Source organism: Vulpes vulpes, chromosome 2 (assembly GCF_048418805.1).
Source record: "Vulpes vulpes isolate BD-2025 chromosome 2, VulVul3, whole genome shotgun sequence".
NCBI classification, from domain to species: Eukaryota; Metazoa; Chordata; class Mammalia; order Carnivora; family Canidae; genus Vulpes; species Vulpes vulpes.
In genome coordinates this window covers 71,384,927-71,397,826 of record NC_132781.1, presented here as the reverse complement: position 1 = coordinate 71,397,826, position 12,900 = coordinate 71,384,927, and the positions used below count along the sequence as shown (strand labels likewise).

General features: G+C 33.1%; 1 protein-coding gene across 49 annotated transcripts in view; it reads left to right on the top strand.

Annotated features, from left to right (window-relative positions):
• Positions 1-12,900, top strand: part of ADGRL3 (adhesion G protein-coupled receptor L3) — an 808,546-nt gene that overhangs the window by 249,846 nt on the left and 545,800 nt on the right. The window lies entirely within an intron of this gene.

Below are 12,900 nucleotides of genomic sequence, written 5' to 3'. Positions count from 1 at the left end.
GCTTTTTGCTTCTGTGCAAATATTTGTGTATCCCCAAACAACAAAACTCTAAAAAAAAATTTTTTTTGTAATTTTTTTTAAGATTTAATTTTAAGTGATCTCTACATCCAATATGGGGCTTGAACTCACAGCACCAAGATCAAGAGATATACACTCTACTGACTGAGCCTGCCAACTTTTTAATTTTAAACTGTTTTCAGTGTACCTACATATAGTAAAGAAATAGTGGTGGCATGAGACAAGACAGTTTTTAGATTTGAAACACTTCAAAGAGATTATTATCTAATTAATGATTTCTCTTGAAGCAGAAAGGCTGGAGGAATAGAGAAAGCAGTGGGAAAAGCAACTAAGTACTATTATTACAAGTGAAAATGGAAATAATAATTTTGGAATATTTCCATAATTGAAAATGTTTTCTTATGACAAGGTTTATGGATTAGGAAACTTATAACTAGAAAGAGCTACAATTTGTGAGAGCTTAGCTGTATCTTGAGGCTGGATGCTGAAGGTACAAAATTCTAAATATTTAATCCATTTATTCACCAAAGTTTTTGAGCATTGAGCCATGTGCCAGGTCCTGAAATTGTAGATGTGAAAAAAAATAGACAACATTATTCTCTTGGAATTTATATTTGATTGGTGCGATGTGGACAATTAAATATTTATAAGTATAGTAAATCACATCATTATATATTAATAATAGTCTACAGCTATTCTACTCTACTTTGCTCTACCCTATCCATCCCATCCTATCCCATTCCATCCCGTCCCATCATCCTCTCCCATGCCAATTTACTGTATTCTATTCCATTCTACTTCATTTTGTTCTTTACTTGAATATGAATTTTACAAAAATCCAGATAATACCCTACTCTACTTGAAGAAATACATTCTTTTGTATCATTGAGATATTTGAACTCAAAAAAACCTGTTACTTCAAAATTAGATATAAAGCACTTTTGATCTATAGCAATGTGGAGATAAATGTTGAGTGATTTGTTCCACAACAGTAACAACAAAAAACCATTTTCATAGATGCTAGGATTTATATATTTTATTCACTGATCTCTACCAAATTGTCTATTAATTCTTCATATTATTAGTAATAAGCCAGATATTTGAATGTAATATTGTAAAACAATCATGACAGGTATTCAATGACTGAGTTACTTAAACAGGGTTTAGTCCATAAGCTACTCTGTCTTGCCTATGTAATTTAGACAGGTCAGATGTAAAGTGAAACACAGCCTCTGGAATTTTGGGAACATGTAAGGACAAACAAAATGATGCGTGATTCAGATAAAACTATGTAGGGATGCCTTTGGTTTTTAGAAGAGTTGAAGTTTTGAAATGAGGTGTATGAGGTAGGTCTGGCAATATGCATAAGAAGTTATTAGAAGAAGATGGAAATGGCTTTCCATTTATTGGTTAAAATTTAGTGAGACAAATTTTATTATATATGGTATATTTAGGGAGTTCTATAACTCAATTTATCTTCTAAATTTTTGTGATGTTTTCCTACCAATAAATATCATTTACTATTTTGATATGCTTCTTTTTTGTCTTTTGAATAAGTATGTATCTATGATTTTCTTTCTGATTATAGTGTCTTTGGACCAGAATACATGTGCAGTTTGTTTCTTTTACTTAAATGAATATATCATGAGATCTTCTTCCTACTCTTAAGTATTTTTAGAATACGATTCAGTGGCTGTTTCCATTGTTTAAAAACAAACAAGCAAAAACAATGCTCTTTTATTAAATCATGGTTTGAAAATATAAAATTTTCCAACTTAATATTTTTTCCAGATATAAAATATAATTATTTCGCTTAAAAAGTTAATTCATAGAGTTGTATGTAGTTATTCTCAAATATTTAGGGGTTGTCACTTGGTAGTTACTGTGCTTAAGTTGGAAGATAATGGGAAATTTATTATTAAACATGAAGTAATAAAACTGATTTTTGAAAATCACTTATCATCTCTGACATCAAGGAAAAAGATGAGAAATTTTTAAAATTCAGAAAATTCTATCCATTACTTCTTTTCTGTGAATACAATTTTGATAGCAAAATTTTCAGTTAAAATCATGTAACAGTCATGTTCTGCAGTAGCTTAGTTTGAACACTGCTGTTAAAATGCAAATTACATACTGTTGAATAATGGGAATTTAATCAAATTAATGGGGTTTTAATTTACATTTTTAATCCCTTCTGACTTGTTTCTTGTTCTTTGTGACTGATCAGATTCAGTATATTATTCTAGAATGAGTCCTGAACTGGCAATTAAGATTCAATGTGTTCCCTTTTAAGGTCTGCTACTGTATGCGTGAATTTTAGGAGAGTCATTTAACATTTCTTACTTTACTGACATAAAATGATTATATTGGACAAGGTTGGAGTTTCTTGGCTACTCGTGAAGGTCTTGAGTTTCTGTATAAAATCATGTGTATGTAGGGGCGCCGGGGTGGCTCAGTCAGTTAAGCATCTACCTTCAGCTCAGATCATGATCTTGGGGTCCTGGGCTCTGTGCTCAGCAGGGAGTCTGCTTCTCCCTGTCCCTCTGCCTTTCCACCCTACTCGTGCTCTTTCTCCCTCTTTCCCAAACAAATAAATAAATAATTATTAAAAACTCATGTGTATATATACACAATGTATATGTGTGTACGTATGTGTGTGTATGTGTGCATGTAGTTTTTTTCCTGGAGTTTCCAATCTCCAAAAATAAATGAACAACCACTGATTTTTAAGGTCTCTTGCAAATATAGAATTGTCTTTTTGAAAGTGTTCAAATATAATGAAGTGCTTTTTTGTCACAAATTTGTCAAGAGGCTTTGTCAATGAGTTAATATGTTTGTAGACAGTAATTAACTAAAAATAGAGTGCATGTGATAGTCTTGTTTTTGTCATAATAAGGTACTTTGCACTACAGTTTTGGATCACTTCTGTGTGATTTGCATCTGCTTCTTCGGAAGTGAAAATAACTAACTAGATATGTCCATAGATACATATTTTTAATTCATAAAAGTATGATGAAACAATTATTAAATATCTTTAATTTAATTATAATAGTCCAGCTAGCTATTCCTTACTTATCCTGAGCTAAAAGAATTACTTTACTTGGTAGTCAAGGAGATATATTGACAGAGTAATAAGTAAAACTTTTATTAATAATTTTTTTAATGAGTGAAGTCTTCAGTAAGATCAGTGCTTAACTTTCTTTACAACACAGATGTTCCTGGGAAGGATAACAACGTGAGCCCTACAGTACTTTGTGTTTTATGTAAAGGAGCTTATCACACTGATCCTGAGTAGGGGCAATAAGAAAGAGTAAGACTTTGAATAAAGGCAGCTTCTGAAAGGAAAAGAAATGTTAGCCTGGAGACAGTAGCTCCAAAATAGAGGAAATTGTGAGAGAACTTGCCTCTTCCATGCTTTGGGCTTGTGTAGCATTTTTCACTGAATCAGTAGAAAAACATTATATATAATTAGCAAGGGATATGATGACTGATATGGGGTCCCTTGATAGACTATTCCATAAATGTCACTTAACAGAAAGAAGTAATAGAGCTGAATATCTTAGAGAAAAAACAAAACAAAACAGAAGATAATGTCGAGAGTTCGGTTTTAGATCTGGCTGAGTATATGGGGCCAGCCAACCTCGCCAGGAAGCCTCAGTGTTACCCAGAAGAAACGACCATGGTTCAGGGAGTATAATGATTGTAGAGTACCTGATTCTTGTACCAAAGCTGAATAGCACAATCCTACACCAAAGGGATAAAAAAATTAATCACTCTTGGGCCTAATCGGATCTGTTTAAATGGCCTACTGCTCAGATGCTTGCTTTTTCCCTCTTCTAGGGTGTCCAGGAGGGAAAATAACACACACACACACACACACACACACACACACGCCTAAGTTATTTATTTATTTATTTTTAGATTTTAGCTTTTATTTATTTATTCATGAAAGACACACAAAGAGAGGCAGAGACATAAGCAGGCTCCCTACAGGGGGCCTGGTGCAGGACTCAATCCTAGGACCCCAGGATCACACCCTGAGCCAAAGGCAGATGCTCAAGTGAGCCATCCAGGTGCCCGACACCTCAGTTATTATAGAGCTCATAGTCTTACAAAGGTGACACAGTTTAAGAGTAAAGTGAATGTAGAAAGGACATGACAGAGGAGCGTTATTGGCCCTCTTGGTTCCTAGGTATTGTTGAAGGGGAGGAGAAAAGAGAGTGTGAAGTTACCTGCAATATTCAGGACACACTCATACTGAAAAAATATATGTTGTTCATCTGAAATTCCCACTTCACTAGCATCCAGCATGTTTTACTTTAATCCAACAAATCCTAATTTAGGAGCACAGCATTCAAAAACTTCACTTAAAAAAAAAGAAAAAAATATGTAGGAATATACTAAATGTAACACGTACAGTGCTTTACCTTAAGACTTCCAGTTTATTGTGGGAGTAGGTGTCAGCTTGTGAATTATTGTGAGGAAGGAGGGGGTATGAGGGTTATCTAAAATTTGATGGAAAGTTCTAGCACCTGTTGTAGATGGTCATCATTCATACATAGTAAACTGAAGTCACTATTAGACATTGGAAGATGTGTTTGTGCATTTGTGTATCCCTCTGGAGTTTAGGTCAGTTGAGTACAGTTATTTTCCTAAAGGGCAAAGAGATTGTCTGTTTTAATTACCTCAAATTTTGAAGCATGAAGCAGTCTTGGACAATACATAAAAGAAAGGGCATGGCTGTCTTCCAATAAAGCTTTATTTACAAAAAGAGGCCACCTGCTGGTTTTGCATAGGTTTACAGACCCATGGCTTAATGTTTCTTGCCTACAAAATCTCATATAAACAAATGCAGAAGTTGCATCATACTCAGATAGTTAGTTTCCCAAGACATCAATTGTATTGGAACAATTGTATGTCTTCAAAACAAGTTTTATAGTTCATTCTTAAGTTTGGCATGTTAGGATAAGGAGTGAGTGGACATATAGCAAAAGGGCAAAATTGAAATGAATCATTAAGGGCTGTGCTGGGAATATGAGCAAAACTGTTAGTCGGAAGAAGCTCATTCAGATTCACTTTTTCTGCCTAGACATTTTCACATTTTTGTTTCTTAAATTTAACCTTTGCTTTACACTCTTCAGCTATATGATACTTTAAAATATCCATTTATTTCAGGAATCTCTGTAGTGCTTTTTGCATTTAATTTAGACTTTTAGAAAACATGTTACCTGAAGTTCTAAATCAGAGCATTTTAAATATATTTCTATTATTTTCAGGTAACATCTAACTGATAATATAATTCCTAAAGATGTATATTAGGTAATACACATTTTAATATTTGAATCAGCAATATGCATTGCATGTAACTGATATGGAAGGTATTCTTTTTTGATTAATTGATTTAAAGTTGCTTTATATTTTAAATAGGTCATCTATTACTTAAGCATCTTCTAGAAAACTTTAATGTTTGAAGCACATACATACTTTACTACCTTATCTAATGTTGACAGCTGGTTTATATTTTTGGCATATATAATTAGTGAATTCTTCAGAAAGTATAGTAGGCATATGAGTCTACAAAGCATTGTAACCACTCCTGATAGCTTAAGTTGAACCAAAAGGCTCTGGGTGACCTTTAGAAATGCCCTTTATAAATTGTGATCAACTGATTTGGAAAAATACATTGAAATAAATTTTAAAATATTTGGATTATTTTAGAAGACACATGTAGATATTACAAAATTTTATTAATGCCACCTTTTAAAGCATTTTTATATCAATGAAATGTTGATTAAAAGCGCATATATTTATAAGCATATACCTATACAAATATTAAAATACAGGAATTTGGCAAGATTTCAGATATATTTAATTTAATAGTAATATTTGTCCGATTTAAAGTTAGTATATAACTTTGTCTAGAGGATCATGGGAAGGATTTTATGAAATAATTTTGAGTTCTTGAGTAGTCTAATTACAGTGTACAAATAGCCGTATTTTTGTCATAAATTGATTACTCAGCTCTAACACAATGCATAGAGTTAGGGTAAATATAATTGAAATACAATTGCAAAGACATACAGTTGTCCATTTTATAAATAACCTATTGTGTTTTATTAAAAGAAAAGTAAATATTATGTTTTCAACCGGAATTTCCTTTTTTTTTTCTTTTTCTTTTTAGTAAGCTCTAGGCACAGTGTAGGGCTTGAACTTATAATTGTAAGAGCTGTATACTCTACCAGCTGAGCCAGCCAGGCATCTCTCTATTTATATTTCTTAAAATTCTTAAATTAAAGTTTCAAAAATCTAATAATTATTTGAATATGAATTATTTCTAAGTGCCAAATGATTTTTTTCCAGATTTGTTTTTTCTGTCGGTAAGTTTGTCCAACATGATTGTGGAATATAACTCTGTACCTTGTTTCAGTTTCTTGGGCTGGCTCCAGAATGTTAAAATAATAATATATTTGAATTTTCCATATGATACATGCCTTTGTTATATAATCAAAGTATAATAAAATATGCAAAGTCATTCTTAATGAGAAAACTTAAAGGATTTTAAAATTGATAATAACACGGCAGCCCGGGTGGCTCAGTGGTTTAGCACCGCTTTAAGCCCAGGGCCTCATCCTGGAGTCCTGGGATCGAGTCCCATGTTGGGCTCCCTGCATGGGGCCTGCTTCTCCCTCTGCCTGTGTCTCTGACTCTCTCTCTCTCTCTGTGTCTCTCATGAATAAATAAATAATATCTTAAAAAAATAAAGCCTTTAAAAAAATAAAATAAAATTGATAGTAACATTTAAAATAATTTCTATTAGCTGATTCATTTTAATCTTATGTCTAAAGTATCTCATACGTTAACCAGTACTAGAAAACAAAGCTTTGGGGAAACCTGTCATCTCTAAAATGAATATAAAATGTATCTCTATTTACTGTATTTTTTTATTTGAAAGATAGTTTTTAAAAATCCCTAAACACCTTATATCATTGGTATTTCATATAAGTACCAAGAATAAAAGGTCTACTGGATAAATTTACATTGTAGAAGTTATAGTTGGTTTAGTTTGGTGGAACAGGGGGGATACATAAATCAGATTATGCATGAGTGCATTTTATATTATATTATCCATGTTATTAAATTGCCAAAGAGTGGGCATAGTACTACTTAGAGAATTAAATATCCTCAAGAGACTATAAGTTTCATAAGGTTTGTTTTGTTCTTTGCTCTGTCCTAGATTTAGAATGTCTTGTACAAAATAGACATTGAATAGGTATTTGTTGAAAGAATGAAGCCTTCCTGTGTTTATTAAACCAATAACAGTTTGATTAAACCAATAATAGTTTGGAAAATTTATTATTTAAACATTAAGAAAATATATTTTAAATCAAAGGATTCCAGCTTGAGTGTGCGCTTTGGTGATTTTAGGCAAGCTCCTTGTGTTTTTTTTGATCCTTGGTGTTCACTTTAATAAAATATGGGTGCCAACATTTAAATTGCAAAAGTATTGTAATGACTGAAAAAAAAATAGTGTTTAAGGAACTTATTAACGCAGTGAATAAAAAATAGAAACCACATATTTTTAAAGTAACTTTTAAAACGATGCATACGAATTGATTTATTCATCAACCTTATGATAATTACCTGATCTACCAAGCGTTGGTTTAGGTCCTGGGGATGCAGAAATGAATAAGATACAGTGTGCAGGGGTTCAATGTCAAGGAAAAGGAAGAGTTATATAAATGAATAATTGTAATGCTAAATTTTTAATGCATATAATAGAGGTACAAACGTTAATGTAGCCATGCATCTTATCATAGGTATGTTTTCTTTTAATCTCTCCTCTATCAGTGACAAAGCTTCTATAGCTGCCTACGTCCTTGAATGTATTGCTGTTGGATTTGACTTCCATTTTCTACTCTTGAAATTCTTTTTATGGTACTGTAGACCAGACCATACATTTAAAGAATTTCAGGAACACCTGTCTTGGCTCAGTCAGTAGAGTATATGACTTTTGATCTTGGGGTTGTGATTTCAGGTCACATGTTGGGTGTGGAGATTATTTAAAAATAAAATCTTTTTTAAAAATTAAATAAATAGGTCTCCCTGCTCAGCAGAGAGCCTGCTTCTCCCTCTCCTCCCTGCCTCCTCTCTGTCTCTTTCTCTCTCTCCCTCTCCCTATCTGTTGCTATCTTTGTCTCTCTCAAATGAATAAGTGAAATCTAAAGAAAGAAAGAATGAATGAATTTCGTGCTTAACCTACATTTAAAGAAATTCAGTGTCTGCTACTCTGTTAATAGCTGTTGAATGAACATGTTAACAAATTATTGACACTTGTTTGATTTCAGGTATGGACATCTAGTTATGTGAAGTATATGAGGATTGAAGTAGATATAGTTGGAGAATGGTTTCTTTTAAAAACTGTCAATGGGGGCACCTGGGTTGCTCAGTCAGTTGAGCATCATCCTTCTGCTCAGATCATGATCCCAAGGTTCTGTGATTTGTGCCCCACCTTGGGCTCCCTGCTCAGTGTGGAGTCTGCTCCTCCCTCTGCCCCTTCCCTGTTTGTGTGTGGGCATGCTTTCTCTCTCTCTCTCTCTCTCTCTCTCTCTCTCTCATAAATAAATAAATAAAATCTTAGAAAAAAAAACCACTACTTGTCAATGAAAATAATTCCTATTTAAAGTTAAAACACTCTGGAGTAGAAGTGATCTCTAATTTCCCTGTCACAGTTTGTGTGAATATAGCTAAATCACCTCCTAATTGTTTGACACCTCATTATTCCATTTGTAAACTTCGCAGATCCTACTTTCCTTCAACAGTTTCCCTTTTTCATTAAAAAAATCTTTGATTAATTCTCATTCTGTCATGTATATTTTTAATTTTTGAAACTTTGAAAGAAATATATATATATATTTCCTACATACACCAAAATATATATTCTTCTCTATTCATAATTATGGCTGCATGTCTCCTTTTCATCACTGAGTTGATATGTACACCAGGGAAGAATATTGTAATCACTGTAGAAAATTGTTCTTGTTACCTAATAGTGTTTTGTCAAGGAAAGGATAGATTAGACCCTGGTTAAAGCAAGTATACCATGATATCTCAGATAATAGATTAAAAAGGACATAGAGAAGGAGACAGATGTCCAGAGAAGAGAATACGTCTTATTTCGTGTTGTGAGGATAAACTGGAAAGGAGAGGTAGCTATAGATGTGATGAGTCTATAAACTATTAGTCTATAAACTAGTATGAGGCAAGTGGTAATATTTGGAATAGAGAACTTTGGAATAATCTAACTGATCAAAATCCCTCCTTTATAGAGGGGGAAGCTAGAGCTTAAGAAACAAGGCAACAACAAAAAACTTACAGAGCTATCCAGAGCATGCACAATTGATGTCATTTTGTCTTCTAAACTCTAGCAATCGATAATTATTTACTTAAATATATTTGCTAAATGTAATTTGGAAAGTGAAGACCTTCAGAATTCTTTGATAGAACCAACTGCATAACTTTTGTAATAATCACAAAGGAGTAAAATTATTCCTCAGAAAAGAAACAACACATTCTGGAATATTCATTGTTAATTTACAACTGCTTGTTTTACTTAAACATAAGTTGTCTGAGTATATTTCATTTTGGGAAAAATATTATACCAAGCATTTATATAAGTGTGTTAGTCTCTCTTGTGAAACTGTGAACTACAGAAACATATATTTTATTTATTGATTTATTTTATATGACAGGTGGTACTTTTATCTAGAAGTTGAAATTCTTTACAATTCTCAACCATGAGTTTTAGAGTGGGGGCAAAGGGGTGGACATTCTCAGGGTATTGAGATTATGCATGTTTGGGGACCTTGTAACATGTTTAAAAACTTATTAAAATTTTCAATCTTAGCTTCTGTTGATCTGATTATGAATCTTTTTAATTCTTGAAATATCTAAAATCAATCCCCATCGAATATTTATTTCAAGTGAAACACAGTTATTTCAACAATTACCACTCAGGAATTTTTTATAGAATAAAAAAAACTTACTATAGTTTTCAAAATATCATTACATGATCTTGTGTCAATTTTTTTGTCTGAGAATATTTGCTGGTATCAAGAGTTAAAGTAATATTACTGAAACTATTGCTTTTCTCATTTTCCAGCTTTTTTGCAGTATGGTTTAGTGTATACTTAATTTCCAATTCCCTTGACTAGTTTACAAGCCTTGATGGTACCATCTGAATAAGAGTAAATTTGTCCTTTTGTTACAGTTCTGAGAACTTGCAAATGTATACTTTGGAAAGATTCATTTCTGAGACATTTGATTTCCTATTTCATATATTTAGTATTTAAACAATTGAAGAAAAATAAAGTCAAAACCTTTCAACAGTAAGTTGAAGAATAGTAACCTCTTGAGTTTTGATGCTTTTGTTAAATATTAGGTGTGATGGAAAGATTTCTAAATACAGTTGACTCCTTAGCAACCTCGGGTTAATGGTGCCAATCCGAGTATAACATTTTTTCCCCTTGATATAACTCTTGACTCCCCAAATACTTAATGACAAATAGCCTACTGTTGAACAAAAGGCTTACTGCTCATAAGCAGTTGAATAACACATAGTTTGTGTGTTACATGTATTATATGTATTTCTGCAATAAAGTAAGCTAGAGAAAAGAAATATTATTAAGAAAATCATAAGGAAGAGAAAATACATTTATAGTACCATGCAGTAACTATTGAAAAAATTGCATATAATTGGACCAATGCATTTCCAACCTATTTCCAAGGGTCAACGGTAATTCCTTATTAGTGCAAACTGATTTAGGAGTTTTAGTGGGACCCAAATTCTTGGCAAAATAATTCAATGAGTGTCATATTGATTGTTTTTCTCCTTAGTGATGTTTTTCACTAATAGTTGATATTTTTCCTTGTAAATATTTTGACAGTGTCATTATAATTATGTATGCCCTTCAAAATATCTTCAGATTTTAATGATGATTGATTTATGTCTTGAGGATACTTTAAAATGGCAGCATTGAATATTGATGCAATAGTTTCAACTATATCAGATCATGCCTTTTTTTTCTTTGAACATCTATTGCCATCATAAAACAGTGCTTCGTAAAAAGCCACATGCAATAGTTCTGTACTGTGTGTGATATACAACAATTTCAATTTAACTGAGCTCACATATATGAACATAAGTTCTGGCACCTTCATTCACATTGCTTCCCTTTACTTGTATGCTAGGGAAGCAATAAATAGCCAGACTCTAACAGGCTTTCTCCCCTATAGTCTTTATAGTCAGAAAAATCGCTTTAGGCCAACAGCTCTCTAAATCATGGCAGCACATATTGCAACAGGTGCTGCAGAGGAATTAAATGTAAAAGGAAATAAAACAAAGTAAAAATAATTGTTGAAACACAGTTACCACTGGCATAATTTCTTCCGTCCCTTCTCCTGAACTCCTACCTGTGTAGCTGCCACTATGCCTTAAGCAAGGGTCAGCTAACTTTTTGTGAGACCATGTCTGGGTTTTATTGCCAGGCATATAAATACCAGGTAGCTCGGCTTCAGTGGTTGTTTTTGTGACTTTTTGACTTTGGTGAATCATTATGAGGTGCAGCTGGAAAACCAGTGCTGGGGTGGCTAGTGAGGGATCGCTTTTCAACAGGTCTGCTTTTGTCAAGTCATCCTGAAAGGAACCATTTTTCTCTGAGTCTTTTTCAGAGTGTCCTAAATATTTGGCGATATACAAGATGATTAGTGTTTTAGTTAAAATTTTGCTTTATCGAAAACCTTAACCTCAACCGCGTTAAAAATCACTTCCCTTTGTCCAAAATACAGTGTCTTATGAATCTGCATGTTGCAAACAGTGGAGAGAACAGTGAGAAATTTGTAGTAGAGGCTGGAAATAGGACTAGGATAATTATCAGCAATTGTGAGAAGTCATTGTTTCTTGTTTAATGGACTTAGTAATAAAGGCTTTGTTACGGTGCTTGGCATAAAGAGAGTGAATGTTATTTAGCAGAGCCTGCAGTGCAGACTCAGCCAGAGAAAAAAAAGACAAACTCCCCTACTTCCCTACTTGAGTCATTGACTCCCAACACAACTACCTTTTTGTACTGATATTGCTCCCATTTCTCAAATAACAGGTAAAATGAAAACGGGAAAATAAAAAGTAGGCTACTAATTAAATTCTTTCTACTTTGTATATCTTGAGCCAGACTCAGAGTTCTGGGCTGTATGCTCTACTGGGCTGGGCTTTGTCATATAACTCCGTCCTAACTCTAGGAAGCATTAGAACATTGGATTTTTTTCTGTCCTTAATGGAAGGTCTGGCCACCATTACACCTGACCCTACTCCACCTCCAGTATTGCCTTGTGGTTTGGATTTCAGACCTTGGAGTCACCCTGCCTGCCTTGAAACCCTTTTTTTGCACTATGTGACATTATAAGCAGTGATGCCCTCTTTGGAAATGATTTAATTGTTCCATACTTTAGTTCCTTTCAGCAAGAGAGATGATAATCCGAATTATTATGAGGATTAAATAAGTTAACCTTTGCTCATAGTAGGTGTTCAGTATGGGGAAGATTTTGCTAAGTAATGATCTTTGTTTGTAAACTCTCACAGCCCATAGATTTATCTTTATAACTATTGGTCGGAGTTGCAGTTTCACCTATGTGGTAATGTTTTATTGCTTGTAAAATATTCTTAGTGACTCTTGTGAGGTCAACTTGGATAGAAAAAGAGATAAATAGATTTGGCCATGTGAATCCTCTAAGTTCTAAATGTTACTCATTTTCAACCATTTATAGTTTACAGCATGAGAATATAAGGCAAAATTCAAGTGCCAAGAGAATATATATTACAGAAATTCCTTT